The sequence below is a fragment of the Maylandia zebra genome, linkage group LG3 (genome assembly GCF_041146795.1).
Source record: "Maylandia zebra isolate NMK-2024a linkage group LG3, Mzebra_GT3a, whole genome shotgun sequence".
In the NCBI taxonomy this organism is placed as follows: domain Eukaryota; kingdom Metazoa; phylum Chordata; class Actinopteri; order Cichliformes; family Cichlidae; genus Maylandia; species Maylandia zebra.
Window position 1 is genome coordinate 2,205,433 of NC_135169.1, and position 19,567 is coordinate 2,224,999.

Below are 19,567 nucleotides of genomic sequence, written 5' to 3' on the forward strand. Positions count from 1 at the left end.
GAACAGCTTTCACAGGGCGGAAACTGTGAAGAGAGTGACTGTGGTGGTACAGGCCAGGTACATGGAGCGACACAGAGACAAGGATCTGGAATTAATTGCAGGTACATTGGGAAAAGTGATAGAAAAGATCAAAAATGGATCAGGAAATTGAATTTCTAAAATGTTAATATTTGTCAGAGCAAAATCAAAAAATTCATCTAAGTGCTGCTCATATCTACCTGTAGCTGGAGGAGAGGTGACATTCACTGGCCCTGAAAGAGTGTCCTGTTTTGAGTCAGGTATCTCTGCTGCACCATCCACTGTGTTAAATAAACTATGGCCTGCTTCAAATCATATCAAAAGAACAACAATTATTACAAAACAAATGTCCCCTGACAAACAAAAAAGTGTTGATGAGGAGGATTTTTTTTGTCTAGGCTTTAAACCACATGTCTGTTCTTCTGAGCACTAATATACACACAAGAAATAGGCTTTTATCAAAACACTAAATCAAACACTGCTAACAGTGGGAATAAAGGAATTATTTTAGTACATTAACAATATGCCTATCGCTCTGTGCCCCGGGCAGCTTTGGGACATTCTGATCATTGCATGGTCCATCTTATTCCAGTTTATAGGCAAAAACTCAAACGTGCCAAGCCTGTAGTCAAAACTGTGAAGAAGTGGACTAACGCAGCAAAGCAGGAACACCACCACCCTCTCCAATCCAGACTCAACGACCTCCACCACACCTCTCACCCCCCTTTCCTCCTCCCTGAAACTCAGAATACACACTCAGGATGTGAGCCGACTATTCCAGAAACAGAAGCCCAGGAAAGCCCCCGGACCAGACGGCGTCTTACCCTCCTGCCTCAAAACCTGTGCTGAACAGCTGGCTCCCATCTTTACTCGCATCTTCAACAGATCCCTGGAGCTGTGTGAAGTTCCCTCCTGCTTCAAACGCTCCACCATCATCCCTGTTCCCAAGAAACCCACCATCACAGGACTGAATGACTACAGACCTGTCGTCTTGACGTCTGTGGTCATGAAATCCTTCGAACGACTGGTGTTAGCCCATCTGAAAGACATTACAGGCCACCAGCTGGACCCTCTGCAGTTTGCCTACCGGGCAAACAGGTCGGTGGATGATGCAGTGAACATGGGGCTGCATTACATCCTGCAACACCTTGACCGTCCGGGAACTTATGCCAGGGTCCTGTTTGTGGACTTTAGTTCGGCTTTTAACACCATTGTGCCTGAACTTCTTTCCTCCAAACTCTCCCAGCTCAGCGTGTCACCAGCTACCTGTCAGTGGATCACCAGCTTCCTGACAGACAGAAAGCAACAAGTGAGGCTGGGGGAGATCACCTCTGAAACCTGGTCCCTCAGTATTGGTGCCCCTCAAGGATGTGTGCTCTCACCACTACTGTTCTCCCTCTACACTAACGACTGCACCTCCAAGAACTCGGCTGTCAAACTCCTAAAGTTTGCAGATGACACCACTGTCATTGGCCTCATTCAAGATGGTGATGAGTCTGCAGTTGAGCGGCTGGTACTCTGGTGCAGTCAGCACAATCTGGAGCTGAACACTCTTAAGACTGTAGAGATGACAGTGGACTTCAGGAGACATCCCTCAACTCTGCTTCCCCTCACCATATCAGACAGCCCTGTGTCAACTGTGAAGACCTTCAAGTTCCTGGGTACAACCATCTCCCAGGACCTGAAGTGGGAGACCAACATCAACTCCATCCTCAAAAAGACCCAGCAGAGGATGTACTTCCTGAGACAACTGGGGAAGTACAGTCTTCCACAGGAGCTGCTGATCCAGTTCTACACTGTGGTCATTGAGTCTGTCCTGTACTCCTCCTTCACAGTCTGGTATGGAGCAGCCACTAAACAGGACAGGAGCAGACTGCAGCGGACTGTACGGGCAGCAGAAAGGATCATCAGCGCCCCCCTGCCCTCCATCCAGGATCTGTACCTCTCAAGAACCAGGAAACGGGCAGGGAAAATCATCACAGACTCCTCACACCCTGCACACAGACTTTTTGATCTGCTGCCCTCTGGCAGACAGTACAGAAGCCTGCAGACCAGGACCACCCGACACAGGAACAGTTTCTTTCCCCTCGCCATCTCCCTTCTTAACAGTTGACCTGTCACACTGCTCCCACTGCCAGACTGCAGCTGCACCTTATGTACATTTTGTAGTATTCATTCCACCTCATTCATTTCTGTATTTTATGTATATAAGTTTAGATTCGTTATTTATAGTTGGTTTACACAGCTTTGTGTATGTATGTGTAATGTGTATATATAGACGTGTGTGTGTGTGTGTGTGTGTGTGTGTGTGTGTGTGTGTGTGTGTGTGTGTGTGTGTGTGTGTGTGTGTGTGAGATTTACATTGCTGTGCTTGAGAGCCACCATCTACCGGAACCAAATTCACTGTATGTGTCTGCACATATACTTGGCCAATAAACACGATTATGATTCTGATATAACTTTATCATTAAATTGCATTAAACTGTTTATCACAGCTACTGGCATCAGATTAACATTTTTATTGCATGTGCAGCCATAATCATTGTATACACACATTTGCATATTGTGCTTAGTGATCGGCAGATGAAGCTTCATGAAGCACTGAAGCGTTTCATCCAATTGGTTCATCCCAGCGCAAAGCTTCTTAAAGCTTCATTTGCTCTAGTAGGACATCTACTGGACATAAAAATATTAGTTGGCATGAATTTGAAGAGTGTGGCCTTTTGCACACAGCCTGTAAATGTCAACAACAAAAGGAGTGTGTAAAACATGTATATTGTAGTGATGGCAGTACACTGTGTATATTTATACTGGCAGTATGGAAAATGATTATTTGGAAATGCTTAAAATGGAAATGATCATTTACTGTGAGGTGAGGTGTGGTTGGGGTGTGGACAGTAGTTGTGCTTTTGTAACGTTGAGGTATGGACAGCTACACACTGAGGCTTTGAGCCTCAGTCCTGCCTGTTCACATTTTATTCTGTAAAAACTAAATTTTCACTGCTTTTATAACCTTTATTGGGGAGAACGTAGCTAGGATTTAATGATTTAACAAATCTTTTGACTCCTTTGTCCTCCACAATGCTAAATGGCTGGGAGTCCTCAATCACCATGCTAACCAGGTCTTCATCTATTTGAGATTGTTCTCCTGAGGAAAGACAATAAAGATAAAGCACAAATATAAATATCACACACGTAACTTATAATAGCTGTATAATATTGTTATATCATTTAGTAACATTACTGCATGCTATATTATCATGGCATTTGATGGCTCACCTGGTCTTGCTCCACAATCGGTGTTCTCCTTATTCTCATGCAAAGCTCTGTAGTGCCTAAGCATGGATGAGGTGTTGTTGTTATATCCCAGCTCCCTGGCACATAGCAAACACTTCACCTTGTACAAAAGTAAAGCCGCTTAACATAAATTGTATTGCACCATCAGTATTATGAAAATACATCTTCTGTAGAAATTTACATACCTTGTTGGGAGGAATAAGATCAAAATGTTCCCACACAGGGGAGGACATCCTCCTCTTCTTAGCTGGCTCCATTCTCTCCAGACTTTCTCTCCTCACTCTCATGAACCTCCAAACTGTCTCCAAACTCTCACTAACCGCAACTCTCCATCAAACACCTACATTTTGAATGAAGTCTGAGGGGTTTATATCGCTGTCATATCTCGCGGCAAAGTTCGAACCACTTCATGAACCAGTCACGTGGTACAGCCGGGCAGCGAGGCTTTGGACGTCATCATTTTCAGCTCCTCCCATAAATGAAGCAAGCCTCGATACGCGCATTGCAGAAACGCCCCCTCCATTACTCGACACAAGCTTCGAAGCCTCGATACAGAACGTCACATCAGTAGTTGTGCTCATAAGAGTTGATTCTCAGTCTATTGAAGGTTTCAAGCTCTGTGAAGCGCGATGTCTTCACAATCTATTGTGTAAGGTGATTTGGAGCAATGGAAGGTTAAAACAGCATTCACGCTTACAATTGAGTTGAATTGAGTTGTTTGGAGAAGATCTATGCTGATGAGTTGCATTGTACATCTTCCCACACGTGTACTCAATAAATCATCATTTGACTGAACTCTTCTGGGCCAGTGTTGGTTTGTTCCTTGCCTCAATATTTCGAATCGGGACACTACCAATACAGATCATTCACAGCTAGGCTAAAATAGAAGGATCTCAGTGATTGTGAAAACAGAGCTATTTAGGAGCAATAAGGCAGCGCAGCTAAAAGAGCCGAAGATCTCAAACACACTGAACACTCCTCACTCACTTGGAGAACCAACTTTCAGATTGATGAGCTTCAAAGGTTTTCCAGCTCTCTTGATGACATGACACTCGTATGTTCCAGCATCATCTTGTCTCACATTCTTCACTTCAAAATCAAAGACACGTCTCCATCAGCTATCTGTCTGTCCTTCAGATCCACCTGGTTCTCAAAAGATGGATGCTGGTAATCTGGAACAAGTCATCCATGCTGATATAAAAGGACAAGTTCTTCATCTTCCAGGTCAGTTCTGCTCCACTCTACAACTATGACGATGTGAGCTTGAGCTTGACATGTCAGAGTGACGTCCTGTCCAGACTCAGCTGTGATGATTTTGTGATCTGAAAAAGAGGAAACAACACCGCGCAGCGAGGTTAAAGGTCAAAGTAACACTGTTCACTCCTACAGCAGTCAATCAGAGTGATGATCAGACAGCACTAAACTGTACTTACACACAGAGAATTTTCAATAAACTTATCACAAAATTAATGTGTGCAGGCTCATGTTGCCTGCACACACACAGACAAACGGAATGAATATGAAATAATCCTACTCAATTTCTTTGTCTTTATCTATCATTGAAATGGCATTTATCTCCTAACAGGTAAAACTCACCTGCAGAGGTAAACATGCAGAGGCTGAATAACAACAAAGCTGAGCAGAGTGATGCAGTCACAGCAGACATTTCCTCTACCACAGATGGTCTTAGTTTGTTCTAAATGTCTGTATTTTCAGTGAATAACAGAATGTGAGTTTAAACCTGATTGCATCAGATTAAATTTAACGTTTACATAAAATTCAGTTTCCATAGAAATGATTCCAGGTTCAGATACTAATGCTGGATAATAATCACTAAGGCTTTTGAAATCTGTGAGCGAACTGGGTCCTCAGCAGTTCTGTGTGATTAGTAAGTATGTGTCTCTCAGCTTTCTACTCCAACTGGTCCTGTAATGATTTTTGCTGCGTGCGCATGTGTGTGTGTGTTTGTCTGAAACCATTTTTTCCCCTCTCTCTGTTCTTGTTTTTGCATGATCTGTTTGGTTGATAAGTGATTTCAAAGTTTCATGTGAGAGATAAAATAGCTGCGGTTAAATTAAGCTGTCTAAAACTGTCAAGGTTTAGCCCAGAGAGAAGAGCAGTTTTATTTTAAACAAGTTCCTCACACCAAGGGGTTTCAGAGGGGAATATTTCTGAAGCTGACACTGGACTCAGCGCCCACAGAGAGAGGGGAGAAAATAATTAGGCTACATTCACACTGCAGGTCTTAATGCTTAATTCCGATTTTTTGATCAAATCTGATTTTTTTGTCTGCTTGTTCACACTATAAATAAAATGCGACAGCAAACGCGCTCTAGTGTGAACCCTCAAAGCGGCCCGCATGCGCAAAAGAAGACGTCACACACAACACACTCTGTTTAGACCCAGAGCAAACAATATTTCGTCTTGATGCATTCTCAATCATCCAGCAAAGTAAATCTCCAAAAGTTGAATCTGTTCATCTGGACGTAGCGTTTTGTGGGAGAAACGTTTCGTCACTCATCCAAGTGACTTCTTCAGTCTCAGCTGACTGCAGGTTTCCCCAAATCTTATAAACAGTACATTTGCATAATGACTGAAACCAGCCCACTGAATCAACAATGGGCTGGGAGGTCAGTTCCTTGATCATAAATATGCAAAGCTCTCATGACCATTGATCAACAACCACTAACCAAAACCCACTGATCAAAGACCACCATCATTTCCATCAGTAATGGGGAACATCTAAAAGCTGACGTGTACCGTAAACCTACGCATACGGATCAGTATCTAAGGTTTGACTCTCATCATCCACTGGAGCACAAACTGGATGTCATCAGGATCAGGACGCTACAATACAGAGCGAAAACCATCCCCACTGACACAGCGGCCAGGGATGCAGAAGAACAGCACATCAAGAAGGCCCTGAGCCTTCTTGATGTGCTGTTGGCTATCCGATTGGCCTCCCTGCTGCTGCAGAGCCTGGGACGGTCTGCTTGCCTCCACCCCGGGGGGAAGGGTAACATCTCTTGGGTCTGGGTTCTGTTTCCCCCTCTGGGGGCGAGGGTACCTGGACCCGGGGTGTAGAGTATGTTTGGGGAGTGTGATTGTGTGTACATGTCCATTTATGTCAGTCCTTACGTTGGGTGAGTGCTGAGTGTTTGTATATGTGTGCATGAGGGTGGGAACGCATGTTTGTGTCTGTGTGTGCCTGTTTGTCTGTGTCTATATGTCAGGTCGGGTCTTAGACTCCACCTCTCTGGGAACTCCCAGGCCTATGGGCAGAAATCTGTGCCATCAGAAACTGAATTTGAATAAGTTAAATTTGAATTTGAATTGCTCAGATTGAATCTGAATTGTAACTTGAATAAATGCTTTTGAAAACTGAATTTGAATTAGTCTAATTTGAAATTGAATTTATGGTTTGAAAATGAATTGACTTGCTTCGAAACTGCATTTTATCCTTTAAAAATTCAGCTCTCGAATAATTTCAGATTCACTTCTCACCATTCAGTTTCAGTTCTACAATTCAATTTCAGTTCCAAAATTCAGTTTTTTGGAACTTACATCCGGTTCCGGTTCAAGCGCAGATTAATAGAACTACGTTTTACTGGCGGACCGAGAGTGTTACTGACGGGAATTTACAGCGTCTTGAGCTGAATTAAGACTTCAGAAGTCATTCGTCATGTCGAATGACCAGCGGATAAACTCTCAGGTTGGTAATAAATGTATTACATGTATAAGAACAAGCGTCATGTTAACAAATGATAGCCGTAAGGTAACTTTTATGCTTATTGTAGCTGTTAGCTAAAAACGCTAATTTAGCGTAGTTTGCCCTGAATTCAGCTTTGACAAACAAATATGATCAACTGTTTCTAGTAGAATTCCAAAGTTGTCATCTTGGACCCTCTCAGAGTACCCCCTCTGTATGCTTGCAGAGACCCCTACAGTAGGGAAACATGCAAAACGGTGTCCAAACCTTTGTATTTTAGCTTTACGTCTTACACAGCATCCCAACTCTTTAGCTGACTTAATAACTTTAGCTAAAGTGAATAGTTAGTCTAATTCATTAGTGCAGCATTACTGGATCGTCTCTGTTTGAAGTGATATAATATGATATACAACTATCACTGTGTTTAACTACCATAATAATTCTTAGGGTACTGAGTGCATGCTTAATTAGATTATATATTTTTTTTAAACACACTGCTCCATTAATATGTTTGACAGGCTGAAGTTGTCGGGTCACCTCCTAAATCTACCATCTTTTACAGGTGTTTTGTACCAGAAATGGAGTGTCCACTGAAGACTGAAGATACTGAATCTCCACGCCTTGCCATCGATCCCTCTTGTGCCTTCATCTAGACAAGAGACATTAACTTAACCACTCTCATATGCTCTATACCTACATTACCTTCCCTGACAGTCGTAGCTTGGCTCATCTGAGGGTGAAATTATAAGAATGTGTTATTTTGCAAAGTGCTCTCTAGGGTTCCTAAATAAAATATGGCATTGAGGTCATCTCTTTTGAATTAATCCCTTCTTCTGAAATATAAGAACCTCTCCTGGTTTTAATGGCACTTTCGATTTCCTTACTTTCTGTTCCACTTCCAAACCCAAATAGATGCTGACAAGCCGACACAGTAACATGGAAGAGGGAAAGACGCTGGAAAGGACTACTACAAATAAACCTAATGCCTAACAATGAAAAGTGTAAAATAAGAACAATAATGATAATAAAGATAAAAGATGAAGTAACAAGTTTTTAGTTTTTTTGTTTATTCCAAATGATCATCCAGATGTCTGTGACATGTGATGACAAACACCATAATGGAAGGCCTTAGTCATCACATGCTTAAACTCATCATATATTTTTTGCATATGCTGAACAGGCAGTCAGACATGCTGTAACTGTGGGGTAGAAAACTGCAGGAACACCATACGGCAGGGGTCTCAAACTCCAGTCCTCGAGGGCATGGAAAAGTTGCATGGCACTTTGACCCTTGAGGACTGGAGTTTGAGACCCCTGTCATATGGAATATGACAGGTGTGGTTGAACTGCATGAAGACTGAAGTTTCTCTTCTCTTCTGGCAGGACAGGAATGTGGCCTTGTCCTGTGAGCCACTGTAAGGATGTACTTAGAGTAGAACTGGACTGTCACCGGCCTCAGGCTCTTCACCCTTTTCAAAGACAAAGCAGTCATTTAGATAAAATATTAGATATTGTTTACCTGTAAATGCACAAAGTAAATTTAGAAATGTTATTATTGTCAAGAGTGAATAAGCACTGATAGTGTAATCTACAGCTGTGGCCAAACGTTTAGAGAATGAGAAGTGTTGTTTGCTTATTTACAAAGTTTGCTGTTTCAGTGATAGTTGTATATCATATTATATCACTTCAAACAGAGGTGATCCAGTAATGCTGCACTAATGAATTAGACTAACTATTCACTTTAGCTAAAGTTATTAAGTCAGCTAAAGAGTTGGGATGCTGTGTAAGACATAAATAAACCTTTTGCATGTTTCCCTACTGTAGGGGTCTCTGCAAGCATACAGAGGGGGTACTCTGAGAGGGTCCAAGATGACAACTTTGGAATTCTACTAGAAACAGTCGATCATATTTGTTTGTCAAAGCTGAATTCAGGGCAAACTACGCTAAATTAGCGTTTTTAGCTAACAGCTACAATAAGCATAAAAGTTACCTTACGGCTATCATTTCAATTCAATTCAATTCAATTTTATTTATATAGCGCCAAATCACAACAAAAGTCGCCTCAAGGCGCTTCATAGATACAGAGAAAAACCCAACAATCATATGACCCCCTATGAGCAAGCACTTTGGCGACAGTGGGAAGGAAAAACTCCCTTTTAACAGGAAGAAACCTCCGGCAGAACCAGGCTCAGGGAGGGGCGGCCATCTGCTGCGACCGGTTGGGGTGAGAGAAGGAAGACAGGATAAAGACATGCTGTGGAAGAGAGACAGAGGTTAATAACAGATATGATTCAATGCAGAGAGGTCTATTAATACATAGTGAGTGAGAAAGGTGACTGGAAAGGAAAAACTCAATGCATCATGGGAATCCCTCGGCAGCCTACATCTATTGCAGCATAACTAAGGGAGGATTCAGGGTCACCTGGTCCAGCCCTAACTATATGCTTTAGAAAAAAGGAAAGTTTTAAGCCTAATCTTAAAAGTAGAGATAGTGTCTGTCTCCCGAATCCAAACTGGAAGCTGGTTCCACAGAAGAGGGGCCTGAAAACTGAAGGCTCTCCCTCCCATTCTACTTTTAAATACTCTAGGAACAACAAGTAGGCCTGCAGAGCGAGAGCGGAGCACTCTAATAGGGTGATATGGTACTACAAGGTCATTAAGATAAGATGGGGCCTGATTATTTAAGACCTTGTATGTGAGGAGCAGGATTTTGAATTCAATTCTGGATTTAACAGGAAGCCAATGAAGGGAAGCCAAAACAGGAGAAATATGCTCTCTCTTTCTAGTCCCTGTCAGGACTCTTGCTGCAGCATTTTGGATTAGCTGAAGGCTTTTCAGTGAGTTTTTTGGACATCCTGATAATAATGAATTACAGTAGTCCAGCCTGGAAGTAATAAATGCATGAACTAGTTTTTCAGCGTCACTCTGAGACAGGATATTTCTAATTTTAGAGATGTTGCGCAAATGGAAGAAAGCAGTCTTACATATTTGTTTAATATGTGCGTTGAAGGACATGTCCTGGTCAAAAATGACTCCAAGGTTCCTCACCGCGTTACTGGAGGCCAAGGTAATGCCATCCAGAGTAAGAATCTGATTAGATACCATATTTCTAAGAATTTCAGGGCCGAGTACAATAACCTCAGTTTTACCTGAATTAAGAAGCAGAAAGTTAGCGGCCATCCAGGTCTTTATGTCTTTAAGACATTCCTGCAGTTTAACTAATTGGTGTGTGTTATCTGGCTTCATGGACAGATAGAGCTGGGTGTCATCTGCATAGCAGTGAAAATGTATGCTATGTCTTCTAATGATACTGCCTAAGGGAAGCATGTATAATGTAAACAGAATTGGTCCTAGCACTGAACCCTGTGGAACTCCATAATTAACCTCAGTGTGTGAAGAGGACTCTCCATTTACATGCACGAATTGGAGTCTATTAGATAGATATGATACAAACCACTGCAGCGCAGTACTTGTAATACCTACAGCATGTTCTAATCGCTCTAATAGGATATTATGATCAACAGTATCGAACGCTGCACTGAGGTCTAGCAGGACAAGCACAGAGATGAGTCCACTGTCAGAGGCCATAAGAAGATCATTTGTAACCTTCACTAAAGCTGTTTCTGTGCTGTGCTGAGCTCTGAAACCTGACTGAAACTCTTCAAATAAACCATTCCTCTGCAGATGATCTGTTAGCTGTTTGACAACTACTCTTTCAAGGATTTTTGATATGAAAGGAAGGTTGGAGATTGGCCTATAATTAGCTAAGACTGCTGGGTCTAGAGATGGCTTTTTGAGTAAAGGTTTAACTACAGCCAGCTTGAAGGCCTGTGGTACATAGCCGATTATTAGAGATAGGTTGATCATATTTAAGATCGAAGAATTAATTAATGGCAGGACTTCTTTGAGCAGTTTTGTAGGAATGGGGTCTAAAAGACACGTTGATGGTTTGGAGGAAGTAATTATTGAAGTTAACTCAGAAAGATCAATTGGAGAAAAAGAGTCTAACTTAATATCAATGGTACTAAGAGTAACTGTAGATAATATTACATCTGTGGGATGATTATTGGTAATTTTTTCTCTAATGATAAAAATTTTATTTGTGAAGAAGTTCATGAAGTCATTACTAGTTAACGTTAAAGGGATGGTTGGCTCAAAAGAGCTCTGACTTTTTGTCAGCCTGGCTACAGTGCTGAAGAGAAACCTAGGGTTGTTCTTATTTTCTTCAATCAGTGATGAATAGTAAGATGTTCTGGCTTTGCGGAGGGCTTTCTTATAAAGCAGCAAACTATTTCTCCAGGCTAAATGATGATCCTCTAGATTTGTGACACGCCATTTCCTCTCCAAATTACGAGTCATCTGCTTTAGGGTACGTGTTTCAGAATTATACCACGGAGTCAGGTACTTCTGATTTGAGGCCTTAGTTTTCACAGGAGCTACAGTATCCAGAGTCGTATGTAGTGAGGAGGTGAAATTATTAACAAGATAATCGACCTCTGTTGGGGTAGCGTTCAGATAGCTGCTTTGCTCTGTGTTGGTACAGGGCATTGGAGATGATAACAGTGGGTGGATTATATTCTTAAACTTAGTTACAGTGCTTTCAGAAAGACATCTACTTTGATAAAGTCTACTCTTCACCGCTGTGTAATCAATTATTGTAAAAGTAAATGTTATCAGGAAATGATCAGACAGGAGAGGGTTTTCAGGAAACACTGTTAAATGTTCAGGTTCGATGCCGTATGTTAAAACAAGATCTAGAGTGTGATTAAAGTGGTGGGTGGGTTCTTTTACATTTTGAGAGAAACCAATTGAGTCTAATAACAGATTAAATGCCATGTTGAGGCTGTCATTTTTAGCATCTACATGGATGTTAAAATCACCCACAATAATTATTTTATCTGAGCTCAGAACTAAATTAGATATAAAGTCTGAGAAATCAGACAGAAACTCTGTGTAAGGCCCAGGTGGACAATAGATGATAACAAGTAAGACTGGTTTCTGAGTTTCACAGCTGGGGTGGACAATGTTAAGCATCAGGCTTTCAAATGAATTAAAAGTCTGTCTTGGTCTTTCATTAATTAATAGGCTGGTGTGAAAAATTGCTGCCACACCGCCCCCTCGGCCTGTGCTTCGAGATTTCTGGTAGTTAGAATGGCTCGGGGGTGTTGATTCATTTAAACTAACATAATCATCCTGCTGCAACCAGGTTTCTGTAAGGCAGAGTAAATCAATTTGTTGATCAATTATTAAGTCATGTACTAACAGAGACTTGGAGGAGAGAGACCTAATATTTAATAATCCACATTTCACTGTTTTACTCTTTGGTTCAGATGTGGATACTGTATTGTTCTTTCTTTGTAATTGTTTATGTTTAAGTTGTTTGTTGCTGGTTTTTAGTTTGCTTTTTGTCTTTTTGGAAGCTGACACAGTCTCTATGGAGATGGGTTTTTGGGGGGGTAGCAGGAGGAGAGAAGCTGCAGAGAAGCGTGTAAGACTGCAACTCTGCTTCCTGGTCCCAACTCTGGATAGTCATATTTTGGGGGGTTTAATAAATTTGTCCATATTTCTAGAAATGAGAGCTGCTCCATCCAAAGTGGGATGGATGCCATCTCTCCTAACAAGACCAGGTTTCCTCCAGAAGGTTTGCCAATTATCTATGAAGCCCACATCGTTTCTGGGACACCACTCAGACAGCCAGCAATTTAAGGAGAACATGCGGCTAAACATGTCACTCCTGGTCTGATTGGGGAGGGGACCAGAGAAAACTACAGAGTCCGACATTGTTTTGGCAAAGTTGCACACCGATTCAATATTGATTTTAGTGACCTCCGATTGGCGTAACCGGGTGTCATTACTGCCGACGTGAATTATGATTTTACTGAATTTACGTTAACCCTTAGCCAGCAGTTTTAAATTTCCTTCAATGTCGCCTGCTCTGGCCCCTGGAAGACAATTGACTATGGTTGCCGGTGTCTCTAGCTTCACATGTCTGAGAACAGAATCGCCAATTACCAGAGTTTGACCCCCGGCGGGTGTGTCGCCGAGTGGGGAAAAACGGTTAGACACATGAACGGGTTGGTGGTGTACCTGGGGCTTCTGTTTAGGACTATGATTCCTCCTCACCGTGACCCAGCCTCCCTGATTCCCCAGCTGCTTGGGACCTGCCGGGGAACAGCTAGCGGGGCCTACGCTATTTTCGGCTGCACCAGCTACAGGGGCCTGGCTAGCTATGGGTGAATGAAGGGTGCGAAGCCGAGTCTCCAATTCAGTAATCCTGGCCTCCAGCGCTGCAAATATGCTACATTTGTTACAGATATCATTACTGCTAAAGGAGGCCGAGGAGTAACTAAACATCTGACACAATGAGCAAGAAAGTGCAGGAGGGACAGGTGAAGTAGCCATGGTGCTAATGAGTCGGCTATGAGCTAAGCTAGGCTAGCGAGACAGTACAGAGACAGTGAGTGAATACTTTGGCTATAAATTAGGTAGTGAGTACACAGAAAGTGTGCTTCGGATGAAGCACGTGAAGATTATACTATGAAAGAAGAATGTATTTAAAAGTTGTTAATTAAATCGCTAAGCAAATAAGCTACTCAGAAACACCACTGTGTTTGAGCAGGAACAGGAGGTTATACTCTACCACAGAGCGAGCGAACACCAAGTGACAGCGCCACCAAGAGTGTTGTTAGTGTTGTTAACATGACGCTTGTTCTTATACATGTAATACATTTATTACCAACCTGAGAGTTTATCCGCTGGTCATTCGACATGACGAATGACTTCTGAAGTCTTAATTCAGCTCAAGACGCTGTAGATTCCCGTCAGTAACACTCTCGGTCCACCAGTAAAACGTAGTTCTATTAATCTGCGCTTGAACCGGAACCGGATGTAAGTTCCAAAAAACTGAATTTTGGAACTGAAATTGAATTGTAGAACTGAAACTGAATGGTGAGAAGTGAATCTGAAATTATTCGAGAGCTGAATTTTTAAAGGATAAAATGCAGTTTCAAAGCAAGTCAATTCATTTTCAAACCATAAATTCAATTTCAAATTAGACTAATTCAAATTCAGTTTTCAAAAGCATTTATTCAAGTTACAATTCAGATTCAATCTGAGCAATTCAAATTCAAATTTAACTTATTCAAATTCAGTTTCTGATGGCACAGATTTCTGCCCATACAGGCCCTCCAAGGCCTATCTCCCCTCACCACACTCCCTGCCGGTGACTGATGCTCTCAGGGGTCGGTGCATTGCTGGCGCCTGTTGCTCGGTCAGGCCTCCTCCGGGGTGTGGGGGGCCCTCTGGGCCTCCGGCCTCTGGGCCTGCGGCTCAGTTCACTCTGGCACAGCTGGCTGCCGGCAGAGCCGGCGGGCACGCCGGTGCAGCCCCCTCTAGCTTCTGCTCAGTGGCTACTGGGTGACGCCTCGTCTGGGGATCCTACGCCCTTCCCATGAGGGTGGCACGGATGCTCCTCCGGTGGTCCTCCTTGGGCTCTCGTGCTCTGGGGCCTCTGGATGTCTGGGGCCTGGATCTCCTCCATGCCTGCTTCATGCCCTGGGGGACGGGGCTACATGCTCTTGCAGACGATTACATGTGGAAACCATTTGAATACAAGCGCGCTGATCCACACAGGTATGCACACGGATGTTCACTGCTCGTAGACTTAAATTACACCTTTCTTGGCTGCTACTTCAAAGCACATTGTGCGCTGTCTGTCCTGCGTGCTGCACAACAACACTGAATATTTAGTATTTACTGCTGTTTACACTTAGCTAGATTAATGCGATGGTGTGTTTAGTATGTTTGCTTTGGGTTTTTTTTGCTTGTTTTCTATTCTTTCTCTCTCAACAGGTGATCCAGGAGATTTTATTTTATTTATTTTTTTTTTCCCCTTTCTCACTGTCCCTCTCCCCTTCTGTTTTTCTTTTCCTTCCTCTTTCTCTCTCCCTTTCCTATCCCTCACTCATGTCTGTCCCATCTGTAACAACTGAAAATAAAATAAAATAAATAATTAAAAACAAAGGTCGATCAAATGGACCAACACAGCAATGCCACAATGATCCATTTGGCAAAGTAAATCCATTGGGTATCCTTGTTGGTCTTCAGACAACAATTCTGATGGCTAAAGAACCAAATGGGACAGGCAAAAAAAAGAAAAAAAGAAAAAAAAGAATTTTCCCTTTCCAGTTCACAATCAATCCCACCCCTAGGTCAAAAAATATGTATAGGACAATTGGCGTAATCTAATATTTTGTATGAACCTGTCCAGCTGTCCATTTAGTTGAATGTAGGATTAACTCATAAGTCTTGCTGAAGTACCTTGTATTCTGATTCATCGCAGCAGCAACAGCAGCAGTTTGGTTGGATGATGTTAGCAACTGTCAGCAACTGCTGACCGAATAATTTCATCCTGCATAATCTGAAACAAACACATAAAGACAGAAACAATTTATGAATTAACGTTCGATAAAATCTAAGAATGTATCATTTATTAGATAACAATATGAATATGTCTAACAAAAAACTTTGTGGAGCAAAGTTACATTCAATCAAGATGGTCTGGCATGCTACAACTTTATAGTTGTTAAATTCTGGGTATACATACCCAACTTGTACACGTTTATTATTATTATTATTATTATTATTATTATTATTATTATCCTACCCAATTACATGTTTCTTTTAATCAGAGTATGCTGTTTGAATGACTTTACAATATCATTTACATTGCGTTCCTTACATTTTCCCAAATTGTATGTTATATTAATCCTATATTTCCGTTTTAATATTTCTAATGTTTGCCTTGTTTTCTTCACTGTCTGGTCTGCCTCTGTCTCACCTGTATGGATGCATTTACACCGAAATGTCCCCAACAAAGGATGTTTTAATTCACCACTATTCCAGTGAAACACGAGTCTCCCATCTTCCTGCTACCGGTCTGGAGTTTTTGTTCACCAAAGCACACACCAACTTCATACTGATGGACAGATCACCGCCCTTTTGCCGCCTTGTCTGACCGTGTTTTCTGGCTTTGGTTCACTTCACCTCACTCTTCCCCATTCTTGTCATTAAATCAGGCTGTTCTGCAACCATGGCAGCCATTCACTCTATGGCTTTATTCATGGTGTATTTTACCCCTTCACCAAAGGCCGTTCTCGTTTCCAACATTATATTTGCAGTGTTCGTCTATCTATCAATATCTGCGGAGTATTTTTTTAACGAGTATCCTATTTTCTAAAGCACAGCATGTAAATGGTAGCTCGGTTAGCAGGATGCTAGCATGTAGCGCTTAGTGAGACACGCCTCAGACGAGTTGAGCAAAGACCCCGTCTGTGTACTTTATACGTGAGCAACGGATTTAAATAAAGTTAAGGTTTCAAAAGACAAACTTGAAGATGAAAAACAATATACTTACCGGAGAGCCGCCAGGGTTTGCCGCTGCCATCTTGGCGCTCCTAAATTCAAAACTGCCTCTGCAGTCAGGCATGGGAGGCGTGGAAATTGTCATTGAGTTAGTCAAACGTTTTCCTTAGTTCGAGTAGATGATAAAATAAAATAAAAATAACTGGGATTTTAAATAGGACTAGGCGTTCTGTAATGATCTCTATTTAGGAGAAAAACTTAATCACTCGCCTTTAAACAGCTCTCTTTTAGGAAACACACTGCTGGCTAACGGTGTCATGTGATCAAACAGCGTAATTTAATTGGCTGAGAGCCACTCGACTCGATCTGGTGCTGATTGCTCTGGCTTGGGTCATTAAAGTTCATCACTTTTGCAGTTGAATTTTTGCAGATGAATTTTTTTCAGGTGAATTTTTGCAGGTGAATTTTTTTCAGGTGAATTTTTTGCAGGTGAATATTTTTGCAGGGAAATTTGGAGGATAAAAATTCAGTGTCTGATTCTGATGATACTATATTTCTTCCATACATTTGCAGTTTGGACGCACAGGTGTGAACATCTCCCACAGCAGGGGGAGGACTATCCTCCGCCCGTAATGCTGCAAATAATGGTCGGCAAAGTCATGTGACATTAGTGATGTTTGTACTAACTTGATTTAAAAGTCTTTACTTTAAAATATATGCTGTTCAGTAGTCGACCTTAATCTTACAGAGAATGTGATCATTTTATTGATAATTAAAGTCAGTCATATATCCACAAACACAACAAGATGAAAGTCAGTGATGCTGCTCGGTTTTCAGTCCTGAATATCACGGCACAAGCAGGATTCACTGCACTGTTAATGTTAGCTGTGTTATATTGCTGTCTCTGTTCGGTGGTGTCGAGCCAAATGGACTTTAACGTGTGTTTGAACGAGCTGACGGTTCACTCGTTAAGCTGAAAGAAAGATGCTTTAATCACAGCAGTCACACATGTGTCCACTGTATCATCTGGAAACTCTTCTTGTTTTGTAATAACACAAACTAAATCCTCCTTCTTTTGTGCTGTTTTGCAGCAGTGTGTACACCTGAGACTGTCACCTGTCTGTCCTGCACTCTCTCTCTGTTTCTTTCTCTCTGATTGTGGAATAAAAGTATGAACATGTGTTTATAAGTTACACTTGTGTTTGAATCCTGCAGCTTATCACACATTTGATTTCCATGTGTGACGACTGCAAGTGTCCAGAGTGAGGACAGACTGAGGGACCCACTGCTGCACATCATCTGTGAGGCTTTGCACCCCTGATGATCCACCAGGACAAACTCAACAGTGTGAGGAAGAGGAGGAGGAAGAGCCAGCAGCAGCTGACAGATGGAGAGAATAGACAGACTGTTTCCTGTTTGTGAAGGACTGCTAGATAAGTTTAAAATAATTAATTGTCTGTCCTGAATCAGTCTTATTAGGTAATGTTCAAATAATTTGATCATTCCAGTGTTTTCAGTGTGGGAGAAAGTACTTAGGGCCTTCAGGTTACACACTATGAAAGGCAGCAACAAGTTTAATGTTCAGAAACCTAAAGTATATATCAGCAGCAGAATGGAGCTAAAAATAAATGTTTGTTTCAGTTATATGAAGCTTTGAGTATTTTGGATCAGTAGCACTGCTGTGTTTGTTGTATCATATTGCTGTGATTGTTTATATGCTTTATATATTCTGAGGTAAGTTGATCTATAATGTTACATCATATTCTATAAGGATGTTATGTGTTTGTAGACTTTCTGCCCAGTTTGACCCATTTAGTAGAAGTCAGCCTGTTTAAGGCTCTGATATCTATTCTGTATGACTTGTAACTGTCCCTGAGACAGTTAAAATAAAGTTGGTTATTTCATGTTTCTGTGATAAATTCATGCTTAATTTAGTTCATTTATTTATAAGATAAGATGATAAAAGTTTAACATTAATTAAAAAACATGTCTAAAATATGTGATTACAAAATATGGGTTTGTTAAATATGTAAAGTGCTGTAAAGTTTGTTTGAGGTGAAGTTTGTAATTGTCACATGACCAGAGTTTGGTTGAGAGCACAACCATGGCATTGTGGAGCTAGCATGGATACATGGCCACTGATGCATCTACAGCCTCAGCGTTAATGTTATTCTGCATGTGGTCCAAGAGGCGCAAACGGTATGGTTTCGTGTATATTGTTTGTATAATGTTGCATACGTGTTCTACAGTGGTAATGAGAGGACATTTTTGTGATATCCATTATTGTGCATTTTCTCTGTTCTGCTTGCACAAGACTGTTTATGGACACTGATATGAGAGACTGATAAGCTCAAAACATTTATGTTGTAAACTTTGTGTTTCTTCAGTTTTCACGGTGTCTGAAGACAATAAGAGTGAGAGAGAGAGAGAAATAAATTTCCGAAGACATCAGTATGATGCGTGGCCATTCTTTGTTGGACCCCTGTAGTTACATGACTTAAAGCAGTTATGACATGGTCTGATTTTCTCACCCAATAAAGGAATATTTAATATATCAGTCTACTCTTCATTCTATCAGAAACAGTTATCACAGCTCGTACATTTTCATTTTGCACATATATGTAAGCATTGAGCCAAATTTAGTAATGCCAACAAATTAAATGAACAATATTTGTCTCTTACATATGATACATCTATACGTATTTATACACTGTAAAAGATTCTTGTCTTTGAGTGAAGATTTATGGTGATGGGAAATATAAATAACTGAAACTTGAATCTTTACTGAAGCTCAGTGTTTGACACAGAGTTCACTCACATGTGCTGTACCAGTGTACCTGGGGTGGCTGTAGCTCAGGTGGCAGAGCAGGTCAGCCACTAATCAGAAGGTCGGTGGTTTGATCCCAGGCTGCACCCTGGCTGCATGCCAAATATCCTTGGGCAAGATACTAACCCCTACTGGTGGTGGTCAGAGGGCCCGGTGGCGCCTGTGTCCGGCAGCCTCGCCTCTGTCAGTGCGCCCCAGGGCAGCTGTGGCTACAATGTAGCTTGCTATCGCCAGTGTGTGAATGTGTGTGTGAATGGGTGAATGACTGAATGTAGTGTAAAGCGCTTTGGGGTCCTATGGACTAGAAAAGCGCTATACAAATGCAGGCCATTTACCTGCACATGTAACAATAA